This window comes from Callospermophilus lateralis, unplaced genomic scaffold (assembly GCF_048772815.1).
Source record: "Callospermophilus lateralis isolate mCalLat2 unplaced genomic scaffold, mCalLat2.hap1 Scaffold_193, whole genome shotgun sequence".
Classification (NCBI taxonomy): Eukaryota; Metazoa; Chordata; class Mammalia; order Rodentia; family Sciuridae; genus Callospermophilus; species Callospermophilus lateralis.
The window spans coordinates 1,521,178-1,533,459 of NW_027512944.1; positions in this window are offsets into that span (position 1 = coordinate 1,521,178).

The window sequence follows — 12,282 nt, forward strand, 5'->3', positions numbered from 1 at the left end:
TGTATTCCCAATGCTTTTGAGATGTTAACAAATTCATCTTTTCTTCTTAATATTATCTATATAAATACTTCTTGAATGAAAAAATAAATAAATAAAAATATGAACCATATAAAAGGTGTTGGAACTTTCTAACTATACATTCTTTGCCTATAGACTTTATCTGAGTAGCCTAACCAATTTGAAAGGTTGTGAAGAAAATAAGACTCAGCTATTTTCTCTCAAGTAAATTAGTTGTCCTGGTGTCAAAATAAGTGAGGAAGAACTTCTTACTTTGTAATTCACTACAGGGCAGGATGCTTTAAAGGCATAAGATCCAACTGTGGTACTAATGCAGATTTTGGGGGGATTTAAAGTTCTGATAAAGAGTAAACTTAAAAACAGAATCTAAAGAAGTCTGACTTAGATCGTACGTGTAAGAAATTATGATATATACTAGTTCTGCATAGACCAACCATCTACCAGACAGCAGTAAGGTATTTGAACAAGATAATAATATTTGTTTCACAAGTTAATTTGGATGTTGATATAAGTCATGATCTCTTTGGAATTATCGTTTTCTTCAATGTCCTCACTAACAATATACCAGTGTCAGTTATACTACATTCAGAGGAGAAATAAAATTAGTGTAAATGAATGAAATACAATTTAAAGCAAAAATATATTTTCTTTTCCCATCAAGACTAGCCACTATGAAACTATAAGGAGGTATTTCAATCTTTAGTTACTGGTAAAGGAATGATAATTAATTAATGTCTGTTTTATAAGGAACAAAAAGGAAACGAATGTTAGGTTAAGGATAAGGAGGGTGTTCTTCATTTCACCAAGACAGACTTTAAGTGAGGAGATAAAGAAATCAATTCTGAGGAGACCCTTCTGGATGCCACACATTAGGAGGAAATGTGGGCTTCTTGTATCAGTTGGCATTCTGGTAATTAAGTAATACAAATGTCCCTCCATTTATATAGCAGATCAAAAATGGCATCTGTGTAATTGTCAGGTTGTTCCGTTGTGACTTGTATGTGGTTATGGCAGAGAGGGCTGGAGACTGGAGGCATTGCTCTAACAGGAAACACCTCCGTAACTGTCATTTGATGGCTGCCACCTGAGAGAAGACAATTAGAGTAAATTGGGACATTTTCCAAAGCTGTAAAAACTGACAAGATGTGCTGTTAAGTCATCTAAATGGAGTCTGACACTTGATCAGCAATTTTGCTTAGGAGAGGGGAAGAAAAGTCACCAAAATGAAAGGAAAAGCTCTCTGCTTGAAGATTTCAGAAATTTTGTTCTCTCTTGACAGTGACAGGAGACAAAAGCAGGACCACAGGTTAGCTACTCAATGTTACAAACACATTTCAAACACTAAAATTTCTTCTTTCTAAAACAAAACAAAACAAAACAAAAGCAAACATATAGAAGTAAAATAGAGAAGGGTAAACAGGAAGCCCATAATATTAAATAGTCTGAATCAAAACCACTCAATTGATAATAACAAATAATGAAAAAAAGTTACCCTCCTTCTTTCCTAAAGCAGATGCACAAAACTTTCTATGTGATATGTAAAAAAAACTGTTCAAATATATAAAATATTCTTTAAAAGCATATTCTCTACCCAGTTTTATTATTTATTCTATCATTGAGTGCTTTGTGCATGCATACAAAATGTTTTTTTTAATTCATCGAGTTGTTTTTATTATGATGAGGAAAGACTTTTACATTGATCCTCATGTTGATTTCTAGAATTAGAAAATTTCAGGATGACATCAAATACAGGCTAAAAGGGGATATAGAAAACACCAAACTGGTCCTCATTCCAGAGGATCCATTTATTAAAAAGATATTCATAGAATTTATGCAGTTTTCCATGAACAAATAAAATCATCAGATATATATTATCTTGATTTGATTTTTAATCCAAATATTTATTGGCCTTGTTTTATCTTAGAAAATGAAAGGATTTCTTACAATACTAAGAACTTCCATCAATCTGACTATATGAAAACTATATGAAGAAGACTATATGAAATTTGAAATGGCATAGGGCTGGCCTGGATTATTGTTTTTAACCAAGTTAAAAAAAAATACACACACACACACACACACACATATATATATATATATATATATATATATATATATATATATATATTAATTTGATATTAGTTTTAGGTAAATTCAATGATTATAAATACAATGTAACATCCAAACCTATAGAAGTATCCAGAAAATATTTTTTAAAAGAAAAGAGGGAAGCTCTAAAGTCTGTGTTTAAAACAAAAGTCAATTTTTGTTGTTCTCTCTTTCTGCCTTGGTTTCTTGTGTTCCCACATGGATAGACTTTAAATATATATATATACACACACACACACACACACACATGTACACACAACATACAAATATATATATATATATATATATATATATATATATATATATATATATATAGCATTGAAAGCACAATATTAAAAATCTGAGAATGAATCATAAAAGTTGAAAAAACCAAATAAATATTTGCTCTAAATATCACTATTAAATATTCAAAGTGACTAAGCATCCAGCAAACATAATAAAAACTACTTAAGCTACAGTTTGTCATAGTTAAGGAAGCAAAGTGAAAAATTAATGGAAAATGCAGAATCAAGATGTTAAGAAAAACTTATAAAAATTTGAAAAAATAAGTACACATATATACAAGCATACATGTACACATATGCAACATTTATTTGATTACATTTAATTCATATATGGGTATATGCAAATATTTAGTTATTTGCTCTTATTTATAACTTTGTGTTTTGTCTGAGAATATTTCATTTAGTATTTTATTTTACATGATCTATATTTACATTAAAATGCCAAAATTTCAGTGAGTTCCAATTATCCTACATTTTGTGTATATGCTTATGTACTTTATCTATGTATAGAGTATACTGGCCATTCTAGGAAACCAGGGAAATGTCAGATCCTCTTTTTTTTTAATCTTGTATGACTTCAAATAGATGTCACTAAGATAATGTTACAGTCTAAAAAGCAATCAGGAGTAAGGATTTCCAGATGATCCAGATTCTCTGTTGGCTGGACATCACATATTATGATGGTAATTTTCCTATAAAAATGTATTTTTATGTGTATTCAGTATATATGGGTATGTTTTCTTTAAAATATAGCCAAAAATCTTAATGAAGTCTGCCAAAAGGTGACAGAAATAATTTTGATGATGTCTTTACAAACATAAAAGAAAAGAGGACTTAAACAAAATTTTAAAACATATATAAGTTAGCATTTTCCCAGGTGCAAGTAACTAAGTCACTGCAAATTAGCTTAGTGAAAGGCATTTATTTGCTTATATTTCTGAAAGGTCAGTGGGTTGTGCTGGATTCAGATATGGATACATTCATGGTCTCCATATAAGTTCACAGGTTCTCTCCAAAGTTGTGTTTATTTATCTTCTGTAATGGTCAATTTTTTACAGAAGTTTTCTTTATAGTACCATAAGTTGGGTGATTTATAGACTCAAAACTTTCACCAAGAATTCAGAATGGAATTTCAGGAGTCCAGATGTCTCTCCTTATACTTGAGTATATACTCCTTAGAATATGTTCATATCCTATAAACATAGAATGTCTGAAACCACAGAGAGTACCAAACCTTACATATACTGTTTTTTATCCTATTCATGCAGACCCATAATAAAATTGAATTTATAAATTAGACATGGTAAATTATTAATAATAATAATAACAACTAATAACAACACCATATAATAAATTGCCAGTATTACCATTCTTGGAACCATTTCCAAGTAAAATTAAAAAAAAAAACCACTTGAATACAACAAGCACCATACAAACACAACAGTTGATTTACCATTCAGGAAAGCTACTAAGTGACTAAGGGCCAGGTAGCATATACAGCTTGTATAAACTAGACTAAGATTCCATGTGAAATGGAGTAGGACAGTGGTAAGATTTTATCCCCTTACTCAGGGTGGTGTACAATTTAAAACTTCTGAATTAATTTTTTTCTAGAATTTTCCATTATTTTGGATCATGGTTAACTGAAACTGCAGAATATGAAACTCACAGATAAGTGGGCGGGTTAGGAGCCTGGCGAAGTCATTTGCACATCTGGGAGTGAGTAAAGACAGTGATTGACTTAGGCCCAGGTTACATCTCCTCCTAGTTCTGGAAGTTGATTCATCTCTACCTAATTATGTGAGTAAATATTCAAAAGGAGTTGTTTCTTAGGCAAATTTTAATGTTAGAACAATTTGCAAATGAATTATGGGGAAAATGATAAGCAATAATAGTTATATATGATCATTATGTATAGTGAGTATGTGTAAATATTCAAGGAGAAATGAAAGAATCAAAAATTAGTGGGATGCCACAATTCTTTTTATCAGTGCACATATACTTGTTTTACAAAAAAATGGTTATAAAATTTACAGATTTGTTTTTGCGATCTTAAGTACACCTGAGCGTACTTGTCTTTGCAGAATATGCAGCTTCTTCATTGCAGCTTTGGGATTATGCAGCCTCTTGTGGGAGTTATTGTGCTTCAGTCTCTTCATTAAAAGCTTCAGACCACTGTACTCTTACTCAGTCTCATACTTTTCAGACTAATTTCTTTCTTTAGAAATGGCACTCTCCTCTTTCTCTGAACAGTGATCTAATTCTGACATTTCTTATGGTTGGGTTTACTACATGAGTATTGACTTTACAAGAGAATGCATTGTTAGAAGAAAAATCCTTTTGTTTAACATATAGTAGTGTTCTGAGAGAGAACACTTACACTAAAATATGGAGAAATATACTTAAGAGGCCATAGTTCTGTAGATGATTGCAACACTCATGTGCTCTTGCCATGTTGCTCCTGTTTGGCTCAGTGTCCAGCTCTATTCATTAGAATGGTGATTTACTGGATTTGGATGGACAAGGAACACATGGATGGCAATGCTCTTTGCACCAACCCCATCATCATATACAAGATTATCCCAGTGTACATGGCATTTTGACAGAATCAAAAATGGCATTATGGTGCTGTATCTATTAAATAAGTAAATAAAAAGTTGAATTTACTTTCACTTAGAAAATATGTTGTTCCAAAGAATTTGGTACATTAACTGTACTGGTAACAATTTACATAATGCACACATCACAACCCTGTAATAAAAACCAGTTACCTAGTGTGACCATTGCATGCTCAATTTTGTTTTAATACAGATGTTAACCCAGAAACATCTCTGCTGAAATTTCTGATAGACTGTAAGTAAGTAAAGGGAAACCAAGGTGGTTTTATGAAAAAATTCTCTGTGCTAACATGTTACTCATGGAATAATCACCTGGTGTGGATGACAGTTCTCACACCAGCTGCTTGACATCTGAACAGCTGCCAGTGCCCTAGGAAATGTCACACCATCAGATATAGGCTCTGAGTGTATGTGTAGCAAAAATGTGTGCAGAAGAGTCCAGCACCCCAGGCCATGATGAACACCCCAGGCCCCATCATCCCATAGGCCCGCAGCTTGGGTTGAGCTGTCAGTTTAATAAATGAATAGCCTCTTTGTTTTGATCAGCATTGTCAAGGTTTTTTTGAAAAAGGGACTCTGATTCCTCTCACAGTCTAGCCCAGCCAAAGTCAATTGGTACAATTTCAAGGTGAATTTATGCATTCTTTATAAAGTTCTGTGCGCGAATATATCAAGACAGTTGAATAAATTGAAATAAATAGAGTTGGAGTTACATATTCTTCCAGTAATTGAAATATTTTTCCCCCAATATATTTATAGTAATAATTCTACCTTTATGAAACCTAGTCTAGCTACAGAAAGGAAAGCATAGAATTACCATTTTGATAACATATTTGGAAAATGCAATTGGGGCTAATATGTTGATAAGGGCATCTGCAAGTTGTCCTTGCCTTTAACCATTCCATTTAAACTCTGAGTAAAATGCAGTTTTACCATTTGATAAAGATGCCTGATTAGCCTGCATTGATGTGTGGATATTTACCCAGAAATATTTACTTTTCTAGATAGCGGTGACCAAACACTAGCTCTTTCTGTCTGCTTCACAGTACTTGGAGTTACATATTATAGGATGCCAGATTGAAAAAGTTGTATGTGTTGATGTCCATCTGAAATGAGAAAAATCTAGATAATTTAATGTAGAATTAATTTAAGGAGTCACCTCAGATACCACAATTACCATTTTAATAATGCACAATAGATTTGACTTGTAGCACTGAAGTTCATTCCCCCCCCTAATTTTACAATAGTCAGACTTCTAGGTCACGGAAAGGGTTACTGTCAGAGAAAGCTGTCCTGGTGAGAGTAGAAAAGCTTTCCAAAGTTTATCTGCATGTGATGGAGAGAGAGTTCATCTCAAACACTTACAGCATGCTGTTCTCAAAAGGATTTTCAAAGTATAAAATATCTTATCTGGAAAGTTTGGTTCCCCTCAAAACTATCAATAAGCCTTGGGAAATGCTGCAATCTGAGGTTTGGAAAGAAAAATGCTTTGACTTGATAATGAACAACTCCTGGGAGTGATAGGCATTTGTGAGCAGAAAAGTCTAATAATTGAGGTAGAATGGTGAGGGGTTCAGGGAACCACTTAGTCCAATATTAATTCTTTGAAAACTTGAAGTAATGTCTATGATATTTTTCCCCATTGAGAAGCAATCTATAAAAGTGATCAAACTGATCAACTGAGAATGCCATTCGCTTTCCTTTCTCTTTTTATCATATTCTTTTAAAGCAAATTGAAGCTTACTCTCCTACCCATCAGTATGTATGTAACCTCTGATGTGTGACCCAGGGGCAAATAAGCATTTCTGAGCCACTACCTGGAATATTATTATTTCATAAAACAGAGACAAGAAGTGTATGAGTTACAATCAGGCTGAGGGATGTATGGTATGAATAAAATAAATTTCAAAAGAATATTTTACCTTTGAGTCATTTTTATAAAAAAACAGCCAAGTTGTTATTGATTAAAATTCTTTTTTTTCACAGCTCTCCCAGAGCAAACCAAATGAATGAGCTGTAAACCTGAGTTGTGATTTTAGTAGATGGGTAGCTACACACTCAACACACTAGAAAAGTGGAACCTTCATTTATAGTTAGAGTGGTTATATCAGTATCACAGTCTGAGTTTACCTTGATTTGTAGGGAGTCTATGGGACCTGAAAAACATATTATGTTGCTTTGGCTGTAGAAGCATCAATGTATGTTGTGTACCACGTAATGGCATTTAGGTCAATGGTACCACAAAAACAGTTTCCATCTCATGAGGTTATATAGCCCAGTTATACCATAGTTTGTATAGATGTAATCTCATTGATGTCTTACCAGTGTATCTCTCAGAATTATGGCTCCATCATTAAGTGAGGCATATGACAGTTCTGGTTGATAATCAGTACTTAATAGGAGATATTCTGCCAAGGAGGATCTGACTATTAAGCTTTAATAACTTAAAGATAACCGAGAACAGGCAAATTGCAGTCTCCTTCTATTTTTAGAGTCTGAATTGTGTCCGATTGGAAAATGACTTCTTGAATAAATAAGATATTATCTCAAGTGATTGTCTCTGAGAAGGAATAGATGTTTCTTAGTCCAGGTGTTGTGCCTTAACTTAACCTTAGAGTAAGTAGTTACTCTTTCGAGGAATATATTTTCAGATAAAAATTGTATTTCTTTCCTGACAAAAGACTTATAGTAATTTGTTGTCCTGATACTGAGAGTTATCCAACTCCTCTGTATTGCTCACAGAAACATCCTGTTTTTTTTTTCATTCTTTGTAGCTTCACAAAGAATCTCTAGAATATGTGTCAGCCAACATTTTCTGTAGAAAGTTAGATTCTAAATACTTTAGACTATTAAAGCCACAGATAATATGTAAGTGAAGATTGTGGTCATGTTCTGATAAAAAAAAATTATAAAATAAGCCTCTGGATTATAGTCAACTTTTGTTCTGGAATATAAAACATCTAGGCAATTAGATTCTGTGGTTCTAAATTACAAGAATAAACCAATACAAACTATTATTATGATCCTTTTGTATTTGGATCATTCTCTTAAGAGACTTAAACTAACCTGTTAAGCTATTTGACTTTCTTGTTAATCTATCCATCTACTCTCTCAACTAGACTACAAAATAGAAGTCAAATATTAGATCTTAAGCACATAGTTAAGGTTTTTCAGCCACCAAAGCTGAAGACAGAGATGGTGTCCCCTTTTAGAAAGAAAGCTGATTTATTTACTAGCAAGTGGAAAAGATAACCAATTTCCTGGGCTCAGGGTTGCCTAGTTGTGAAGAAAACTCATTACATGTGCATCCCTCCATGTTGCCCATGTGGAACTTGATGAGATAAAAGAAACTAAGGAACACATGAATCTCAGGCTGCTTGATATCTCATGAGCAATAGTATTCTGTATCTCTTGCCCTTGGAGTCTCTAATATTCTGCTTGTATAAAGACAGGATAATTACTACACCAAAAGTAGTAAAAAATTTCAGATATTTCATAGTCTAAGGAAAAATTTCTAGAGATGGAGACAAATATGCATTTTAAATAAATTTTAATATTAAAGTTATCCGTATTTACACACACACACACACACACACACACACACACACATACACATATATATATATATATATTTCTCTTCCTCCAATTGTGTTATCTAATGTTTGATATTTGCCAACTTGGTAAGTGAAAATGATATTGGATTTTAGTTTTAATTTGTATTTTCACAGTGAGTGAGTCTAAATATTAACTCAAGGACTAAAGAGCTTTTGATATATAATTTTCTCTGTAGTCATAATCTGACTTTCCCCATTTTTCTATTTGTTTCTTTTATTATTTTGAGTTCTTTCAGTACTAACAAAGTAGGATGTTGTCTATTATACATTACACATACTTCTAAATTTCAGTTGTCTTTTTTATTTATTCAAGGTTTTTCTTGTAAATGAGACTTTTTAAAATTTTAAGTAGACAAATTTATCAGGATTCTCTTTTATGGCTCTGAATTTATGTTTAAGTTCCTTCCTATTCAAAGATAATTTAAGACAATATGTTCTGCTGCTTTTTGTACTTTTCTGATTTTATTTCTCTTACTTGAATCTTTTATCTATCTGAAGTGCATTTTTTAGCAAGGATTAAGATACAGATCCATATTTGTTTGGTTTTTTTGCGGGGGGGGGGGGGCGGGGATTTAAGTTATTTTTGAATTAACCCATGTTGGAAATCTTAATTGAGATTTAGAACAAAAAAGAATTTCCTTGAGAATAACTTAATCACACACTTGAGATAAACTATTAGCTGAATTTACTAAACCGTTAAATTAAACATTTCAACTAATTACCAACATTCCATTGAATAATAAGTTTTGCTTTGGCCACCCAGCCTCCTTCACAGAGGGAGGGCATGGGGACAGATTATTTAGTGAGGTCATTTTCAGGACTCTTGTTTTGATTGTTATTCATCCATGTGTTCTCTACTCTCCTCTTTCCCTCCATCCCTCCTTGCATTCATCCTTTCCCTCCTTGTCTCCCTCATTTTATTCCTCCTTTTCTTTTTTATTCTTTCTTCCTTCCTTTCGTGAATCTAAAACTCCTCTCAAAGACCAATTGTTACTTCTTATTTGGGTGCTCGGATTTTCTGTATATAGTTTAATGAGCTTCCCCTTTTCAGTCTCTGGATTCCTTCCTCTGTGTCTTTTCCTCATGAATATTCCAGTATATTTTCTTCTACTTTGTCTCTTCTCTTCCCTTTGTTTTAGACAGGTTTCCCTCTAGTGGGGCCCTTGATTGCTGGTGCTTTTCTGAAAATCTCTGTCCTCTTTTGCTTCCTGTGCTCTTCACAGTCTCATTGTTTTCCCCCTAAGCAAGAATTTATTTTTTACAGAATCTTTCTGGATTATATACCATGGTCATGAGTAATCTCAAACATCTCCATTACTTTTTAGGGCTTCTGTTTATTTATTTTGTTTTGGTCTTTATTGCTGATTTCTTTCCTTTTTTTCCCCATTTGTACTTACCTGTTTTCACCAGTTACCTTTGCATTTATTTTGCAATCATAGAAAAGGCTGTGACATTATTGACTAAAATGTGGACCTGGCCATTTCTTCGGTTAAACATTATCATTTTCTCACCCATCTCCACAGTGAATAGACTAAGTAATTTATTTACATTTTTGCTCCAATTACAGTTACTCTCTTTCAGAAAAGCACAATGCCTTGAAGTGCAGGTATTGCTGTGTCTGCTACGTTTCCAGTGTTCTACTCACTGGTTCCTGAACTGTACATCCATGATGGTTCTTTTTCATGATAGCTCTTCAACTGCTAGTGTTCGAATGCATAGCCTTTAACTCAGGACAGTTGTGCACTTTCTGTTTCCTTCCTAGCAGTCCAACCACTCAGTTTTCAAGTACCCCATTCTTTCGCTTGAGCCAAAAAAGCCCGTGTGCCTCATCAGTGATTCTCATGGCAGTTCACCCCAAAATGAAATTTAGCCCTGTTGAAGGTTATTGTTGTGTATGTTGAAGTTGTTTTATTCTGTGAAAATCTACAGAGATATTATGGAACACAAATTAAGTAAAGATCCAGAGTATGTGCCTTCCCAGTGCAGTCCTATCAAGGAAGTGACACTTATATCTGTGGAACTGAACTGTCTCCATCATAAAAAAAATATGCAAGCTTAACCAGGTCTGCAGCTCTTGACATACAACCAAGAACCCCATTGATCCCCAAACCTAGTAGCAGGCTTCACAGTGCACATCAGGGCCACTATTTATCATACATTGCCTATATTTGAGATAATATTAGGTAATTTTATAACAAAAGCAGCATCTTACACAAGTTTCCCACCAATAGAATAGTTGTTTCCAAGGAAGGGCATGTTTTTCAAATATGTACAATGGTTCTGTAAGGGAATTCTTGCTCAGCCTAGGATGGGGAAGCGAGGGTCCTACAAGATCCCATTTACCTATTTCTACTACTTTCTCAGCTATTATGTTAGTATAAAAAGGACTTCCTGTAAGACTTAATTTGAATAAAAGGCTTTGTTAACCAAAAAAACAGAGAGGAAACCAAAAATTATGAAAATTTATGAAGTTTTTAATGCTCTTTTTTGTTCTAAACTAATTTATTTTATGACTCAATGAATATGTATATATAGTGCAAATTTATAAACATACATGCATAATTTATATAAATTTATATAAACACACATGTATAGTATAAAATCTACACATATATTTACAATTTTATAGATTATATATATATGCTTGCTATATATAGTATGTGTGTATATAAATATATATATATATATGTGTGTGTGTGTGTGTGTGTGTGTGTGTGTGTGTGTGAATACACATATAAGCTTACTATATATAAGGTAAGAGTCAGCAATTTAGTCACAAAAATAGGGAGAATTATCTCAGGGCAGTCTCTCTCTTAGTCAGTAAGCCTCCAACAATCTGTAAAAAGTTTTAGGAGAGATTATAGCTGGAAATAGACATAGTGAGATTTTGAGTTACCTAAATGATTAAGATTTTCTCCAGGTATATTGATTCTCCTTTTTAATATGCTCATGTCAAGATTAAAATATAGTCCTCTACAATGAAAATTCATACTTTCATTGTGTTCTCAGTGTAAACTAGTGCTTAGGTAACATTGGCCCATGTATGCATTAGTTTAATGTTCCTGTCACCTTTTCTGGTATGAATCAAAGGTGCCCTATTTTATAGTTAAATGTATACCCTGCTTTTTGTTGTAGAAAAGTTCTAATATCCATTGTTCTGTTTTTCAAACTTTGAAATCTACTAAAATTCCTTTTTCTAATGACATCAAAATATGTGTCTAATGTTATGTTTGGACTTAGATCTTGTAATCAAGAAAAATAATGCTTTCATGCTCTAAAAATATTAAGCATTTGTAAAAATTTATTGGAAATAATTTGGATGAAATTGACAAGGAACAAAATAAAATAACAATTAGTATTTTCATAGAACCAGCATGAAAGCACTTAATTCACTGTGGTGAGTGTCTGAATTGTAACATTTCTCAGGTAAGAATTTGTCAGTATTCATCAAAACTCTTAAAAATGCCCCCTATTTATGGATTCTTATCCTTAGGAAGTATTTAGAGATTAGAAGAAGTATGTTTGGAAAGTACTTATTATACTAGAAAGTAGTATAAGTATTTTCTTTTTAATTTTTTGTGATATTGAGACTGAAGCTAAAAGGGTGATCTGACTCAACTATATTACCAGCCCTTTTAA